The sequence below is a fragment of the Narcine bancroftii genome, chromosome 4 (genome assembly GCF_036971445.1).
Source record: "Narcine bancroftii isolate sNarBan1 chromosome 4, sNarBan1.hap1, whole genome shotgun sequence".
Classification (NCBI taxonomy): Eukaryota; Metazoa; Chordata; class Chondrichthyes; order Torpediniformes; family Narcinidae; genus Narcine; species Narcine bancroftii.
In genome coordinates this window covers 174227476-174235168 of record NC_091472.1, presented here as the reverse complement: position 1 = coordinate 174235168, position 7693 = coordinate 174227476, and positions in this window count along the sequence as shown.

Genomic DNA, 7693 nt, shown 5'->3' with positions numbered 1-7693 from the left:
GGAGGTAAAGATATCATGACCTCCAATGGATGCTGTGTGACCTTCTGAGTTCCTGCAGCATTTTTGTGTATTTACTAAAGTAAAATCCATCTTTTTTTATTCAATGAATCAAAGATTTTTAAGAAAATTCTTGTTCTTAAAAGTTAAGGATGGAAAAGAACTATTACCAGTTTCATGCTTGATTAACAATGGAATGTGTCAAGGGGGACACCAATTTATGGAGATAATGGCAGCACATCTGATTTCTAAATATTAAAGTACAGAATATAATTCCAGTGTTAAAATAATTTTGACTATTTTCAAGGATGATATTTTTACATTCAAACAACACACTCACAGATAACAACACTTGTAAAGTTGTCTTTTTAAAAGGAAAAGTGCACTTTTATATCTTTGGTTATTGAAATAATCCTAATGTAGTAAAGATGCAATGTTACATTAAAAAATAGAGAACTTTGCTTTGTTATTCCTCTGGCTGATACAGGATTGAAACACAGGTAGGTCCAGAAAGTAATTTCCCTGAAACACTTTGCTGATTAAAAACTTTTTTTGGAAATTGTGGTATTTTCTCTATATTTGTTTTCTAAATTAAAAATAAACAAGTCACAGAGAATAACTGATTTAAATGCACGATGCTTTTACATCCTATAAATCAACAGATACTATATGATCACATGCTTGTCTTAACAAGAGAAATAGAGCAGAAGTAAAGCTGTAATCATGGAAATGTTATCAAGTTTTTCCTCCCAGACATGTCTTGTGCTTATTAAAGGAGAGGTCTGTCAAAAAATAAATGCCTTCTCTTAGTTGAAGAAAACAAATCCACTCAAGTTCATGACCCTCCAAACTACATCAAATGAAAAAGAAGCAATTGAGATATGTATTGCATGTATATATTTATGCTTAATAATCAATCACTGCCAGACCTTTCAATTTGTTCCATTGCAATCTACAGGTATTATACTGTACTTAAATGCACACAGGATTAGAAACAAGGTGGAAGATTTTACTCTACAACTACAGATTGGAGGGTTGTGGCTAAAGGATGGATGTCATTAGGAGCTGAATGTCCAAAGATACACAGTGTATCACAAGGATGGGCAGGCAGGGAGATGGGGCAGTGTGGGTCTGCTGATACGCAACAATGTTCAATCATTGGTAAGAAGGGCCATAGGATCAGAAGAGATAGAGTCCTTATGGGTTGAGCTAAGGATTAGTAAAGGTAAAAGGACACTAATGGCAGTTATATACAGGCTCCCAAACAGCAGCTGTGATGTGGATTACAAAATACAACTGGAAATAGATAAGGCATGTTAGAAGGACAGCATTATGATAATCATGGGGGATTTTAACATGAAAATAGATTGAGAAAGTTGAGTTGGTATGGGATCCCTGGAGAGTTTGGCAATGGGATGGCTTTTTGAAGCAGCTTGTTGATGAACCCACCAGGGAATTGGCTGTTCTGGATTAAGCATTATGTAATAAACCAGAGGTGATTAAATTTTAAGATAAAGGAACCCTAAAGAGGGAGCGATCCCAATATGATCAAGTTTAGTTTGAAATTTAAGAAGAGGGGCTCGTCTGATGTGTCATTATTTCAATGGAGTATAGGGAATTACAGTCGCATGAGAGAGGAACTGGCCAAATTAGATTGGAAAAACTAATGGGGAAGAGAACAGATCAGCAATGGCTGGAGTTTATGTGAGAAATGAGAAAAGTGCAGGACAGACACATACCAAAAAGAAAGAAAATTGTGAATAGAAAAATTAGACAATTATGGCTGATGAGGGAAGTTAAAGCCAAAGAAAAGCAAAAGAGAGGGCATAAAAGGAAGCAAAAATAAGTGGGAAGATAGAGGACTGCGAAACTTAAGAAGTTAGAGGAGACAACTAAGAAGGTGATTAGGAAGGAAAAGATTAATTATGAAAGCAGGATACTAAAAGCTTTTTTAAATATATAAAGAGTAAAAGAGTGACCAAAGTAGACAGAGGACTGATACAAAACAATGTTGGAGAAATTGTATGGGAGACAAAGAGATGGGCAAAGGAACTGAATGAATATTTTGATCAGGCTTCACTGTGGAAGACATTAGTAGCACACCAGACTCTCATGGCTCTCTGGGAAGAGAAGTGAGTGCAATCAAGATCATGAGAAAGAAGTTACTTGGGAAACTAAATGGTCTAAGGGTAGGTAAGTCTCCCAGACCAGATGGGATGCACCCTCAAGTAGAGATTGCAGAGGTATTGATAATGATCTTCCAGGAATCAATGGAGTCTGGCATTGTTCCAATGGATCAGAGGATTGCGAATGTCACTTCACTGTTTAAGAAAGGAGCCAGGCAGCAGAAAGGAAATCGATCTATTGGCCTGATATTGGTGGTTCGGAAGCTATTGGAGTTAATTGTCAAGGATGAAATTACAGAATACTTGGATGTGCATGAAAAGATAGCCTCAAGTCAGCATGGTTTCCTTAAAGAAAATCAAACCTATTGTAATTTTTTGAAGAGATCACAACAGGGGAGATGCAGTGGATGTCGTGCATTGGGACTTTCAAAGACCTTTAACAAGGTGCCACACATAATGCTGGCAAACAAGATAAGAACCCATTGAATTACAGGAAGGATACTAGCATGGGTAGAGCATCGGCTGATTAGCAGGAAACAGGGAAGGAATAAAGGATCCTATTCGGTTTGGCTACCAGTTACCAGTGGTGTTCTGCAGGGGCCGGTGTTGGGGCTGCTTTTTGCGTTGTATTTGTTCTTTGGATTATGGAATAGATGGCTTTGTGGCTAAATTTGCAGATGATACCAATGGAGGTGGTAGGGGAGATGGTGCTGAAGATACTGAAAGGTTACAGAGAGACTTGAATAAATTAAGAGAATGGGCAAAGAAGTGGCGGATGAAATTGTGTCATGCACTCTAGTAGAAGAAATAGACAGGCAGACTATTATTTAGATGGGGAAAAAATTCAAAGTGCAAAGGGATGTGGGAGTCCTTGTGCATGATACCCTAAAGGTTGACCTCCAGGTTGAGTTGATGGTGAAGAAGGCGAATGTAATGTTGGCATTCATTTCTAGAGGGATAGCATACAAGAGCAGGGATGTAATGTTGAGAGTCATCAAAGCACTGGTGGGACCTTACTTGGAGTACTGTGTAGTTTTATGTGCCTTATTTGAAAAAAGGTGTGCTGGCATTGGACTGGGTTCAGAGAAGATGTACCAGAATTATACCAGGAATAAAAGGGTTAGCATATGAGGAATGATTGTTGGCTGTTGGAGTACAGAAGGATGAGAGAGGACTTCATAGAGGCATTTTGAATGCTGAAGCCTGGACAGAGTAGATGTGACAAGGATGTTTGCCATGGTAGGGGATTCTGGAGCGTGGGCATAAAAGGACGTCAATTTGGGCAAGAGATTTTTTCCCAAGCCATCAGACTTCTGAACTCCCAGAACATTTAGGGATTGGGTACTGTGGAATATTAATGTACAAGTCTTAAATATTTTAAATGTGTTGAACTTCTCACCTATATTTATGTAAATATGCTCTGTGGTTCTGGAGAAACTTTTCTGTGCAAGCATGGTATGAACGATAAATAAAGGTGACTTGACTTGAATTTAAAACAGAGACATGGAAAAAAAGTCTTTAATCAGAGGATTCAGAGTCTGTGGAACTTGTTGCCACTAGTGGTTGTAGAAGCGAGGTCATTGGGTGCATTTAAGGCAGAGATTAATAGGTATTTGATTAGTCAGAGTATTGTGACAGAGTATATAGTTATGTTTTTGGTTGATAAATTGGGAAAGGTTTGTTAGAGTAGGTTAAATACAAACACTTTAAAACAGATCTTATTTAAAATACTGGAGCTCTGCTAATGCTAGATATAGTGACGCCACAGCTTTTGCAAGAGCTTTGAAGAGTACTCAAGAGACTTCACTATTGGATTGTTATTTACAAAAGGCAACAGATGAAAGATCTTGTTGGAGCCACAGATTGTCTGGAAGAGAACTTACTGTTCTAAGAGGGTCATGTGGTTTTGCAAGCAGAGAGAGTCAAACAGGCTTTCTCTCAGAGAGAAAGAGATCACTTCTACAGTGTTACAGCCAGTAATAGCAGCTGGGACTGGAACAAGACAAGCTGGCAAGTTTGTGGAAAGCCCCATTTGGAAGACTGCCGAGCCCTTGTGGTTCATGCAAGAGGAGAGGACTGGCTGTCTAATGTTTCACTTGGAATAAGAGAAACAAAAAAGAACTCTGAAAGAAAGAGGTTATCATCTGGAGAACCCTGAGTGCGCAAGTTTCTTTGGCAAGACACTTAAGTGGCTGATGGAAATAAATCAGTAGTGGAGGACCTGGAACAACAAATCTGTCTCTGAAAACTGACAAGAACCTTCCTGAGCGGTAACCATTTACCTTTCAAGCACCAAAACCTGGTGAACTTTATAAATGTTAAATTCTGTACACAGTGAACTTGGACGAATGAGAAGTGAAATTGGACTGTGAATCAAAAAACTTTTCTAAACTTTAACACACATTACATACACGTGTGCTTAGAATTAGAAGGGGGTTAATTTAGGAAAAGTAAGTCAATAGTGATAAGTTAAAGTTTGATTCTATTTTCATGTTTAAAGATAATTAAAAGCAACTTTTTAAGTAACCATTTGTTTTGGTGAATATCTATTGCTGCTGGGTTTTGGGTTATGGGGAGAAAGCTGGGGAGTGAGGCTGAGTGGGAGGATGGATCAGCTCATGATTCGAATGGTGGAGCAGACTTGATGAGTCTACTTCTACTCCTATATCTTGTGGTTCTACTTTATAATTATCTTGGTCTTTGGCTACCAATGAAAAGCATGCAGAGCAACACTAGTATGCTGGGAATATATCCCTGTGCCAGAACCAGTGACTTCCACTCCAACTGCTCCTCCTCATTGTTCCCAGTCCCACTTTTATCAGGTCAGTCTTCTTTCCTCCTTTACTCCATAAAAAGCAAACCTTATACAGTCTTTCCAATAACAATCCATGCAATATACTGGTGAATCTCTGCAATCTCTCCAGTGTAATCACATCCTTATGTGAACATTTCAAATTCCTGGTGTAACACTTGTCTGGATTAAATTCCAATTGCCATCTTCCTGTTCCAAAAGCTTTCCTCCTCACTGTCTACTATATGAACAATTTTATTATTGCAAACTTCTTTATCAAACCAGAATTATTAGATTCAAGTTGTCAAAAAAATGTATAAAATATTTGTATTCAGATAAATACTTATCAATTATTATTCTTTGGTTTCAGGTACTGAGATGATTCTTAACTCAATTTTCCACTCTTGCCTGCATCCTATGGGATTTTAATTTTATGTCTAGCCTGTCATGCTGAAATCAATGTAGCCTGCATTAAACACACTGCTATCATTGACTCTCTTTGATACCCCTTGCAAGTAACTCAATTATCAATTAGACACAAATTTAACACCAGGCTTTGCCTGATGAATCTGCTTTTTGACATGAAGATTTATGATGTTCCTTAGAATTGTCTCCAGTAATTGCCCAACACCATAAATAAACCAACTATTCTGTAACTACTTAGTTTATCAGTTTATTACTTAGTTTATCAGGAATGTAACGGCACAATCAATGAAATTTGCCATTACATGGGCAGTCTAAAAATGGAAAATGCAGACATTTTTAGTCCATTCCTGCACCACGATTTATCCTGCAGGACCCCTACTACTTTTTGGGGGAAGCCTTCAGTCTAAATCGCACCGCAAAACTCACCTCATGAATTCGATGTCCAGCTGATGTCTCGGGCCCTGTTGCTCCACGTAAAAGCACCGGGACTAATGTGCACCAGAACTTGCAGCGTGCTGTGTAAACGACCACAATGTAAGTTAATTTTTCTCACAGATTTTTCCAACACTGCTGTCTAAAATACACTACTGTTTCCCATTTTAAATAACCCTGTATTAAAAAGCCTCTAATCCCCTGTAGCCAGGTTGAATTGAAAAATTGTAATCAGAACCTCTGTATTTTCCACCCTTACATTTTTAACAACCTGAGATAAATTTCATCTGTTCTTGATGATAAACTCCTCAATATTTACTATTTCACCACATCAAGCACTCGCTAGTCTTTTATGCAGCAATTTGATTATTTCCACCTTCTGTGAAGACTCTATACAGTGAGTGCATTTTTGGTCTAATATAGTCCCCACTCTTTCTTCAGTTGACCTTGCATATTTTTGTAAAAACTTATTTTCTTCCTTTTTTTTACCTGCCATTATTATTATTATTATGATTACAGTCTCCCTCCCCTATCGACATAATCTACCAGGACTGTGTCTGAAGAGGACGTGAAAAATCATTGCAGACCCCTTCCACCCTGCACACAGCATCTTTCAGCTGCTCCTGTTGGGGAAGCGATACATAAGTATCAAGAAGCAGCACCACCAGCTGGAGGAACAGCTACCTACAGCAGTGAGAGCGCTGAATGATCAAAGAAACTGCTCACACTAGCATCTGATACTCTCATATGTACAAAACAATATTTATTTGTATAGATAATATATTTGTCCTGCATATGTATTGTCTGGTTCTTGTTCGCATGTCTTACACCAAGGACCGAAGAGCACTGTTTCAGATGACAATAAACTTGACTAGATACAGCTCTATGCTTTCTTAATTTTTCCCCTGCACTTCCTTTACTGGATATTCTGCTGTGCCACAAGAAAATAAAAGTGGAATATCTGGCTTCTTGAGCCTGCTCTGCCTTTTAGTGTGATCATAGCTGGCCTACCCTAAACTTAGTCTCTTGTGCACTGACCCCAATATTTTTTAAAAGAACTAAATCCTCTTTAAATATCACTTTTGATCTTGCTTCCACAGTCCTTTGGGACTGAGAAAAAGGGTAGGATTGCCTTTACTTTGTGAGAAAAGAATTCCCACACACCTCAGTTTTAAAGACTGTCTCCTTATATTGTAAACATGTCCCTTAATTTGCCACCCACTAATAGAAACAGCTCAACATCTACGTTGTCATGCCACAAAATGACATAGCATGTTTCTTCCTTATACTCTTAACTGTTTTCAACTCCAAAATAACGCAGTCCTCACTTTTTCAGTTGCTTCTGATAGGTCAAGGAATCCCTGGAATTAGCCTAGTGAATCTCTTCTGGACTGTCTCTTGTACCAGCACATCCCTTTTAAAAGAAGGACTCACCAGCACCCTGTTCAATTGTAACAATATTTAGCCACTTTAACTCCAAAACCCCTAGAAACAAAGGCCAATGGATGGTAGGAATTAGGAAAAGGTTTCAGTATTAAGCTTTGATCTTTTTTACTTTTTCTGACCCTGTGTGCCCCTTGTCATCCAGAGGTCTGAAAAGAGCAGTCCTAACCTTTTTCTCTTTGGATGCCTCTTGACATTAAACCTCCTGAACTCTTTCAAATGCCTCTCATTGCTCTGAGACCAAGTTGCCTTCAATTAACTGTTTCAAATCTATTTTTGCCAAATCGTTTTGCAGTGTGGTAAAATTGTCCTTTCCACAATTTCGAATCCTTACTCCTATTTAATCTTTATCTTTTCACATAACTTTATGAAATGTAACTGAATTATGACTGAAAACAAAAAAGATGCAGATGTTGGAATCTGCAACTAAAAACAGTCCTTGTAAGACTTAAACAAGTCAAGCAGCATGTGTGGAGGC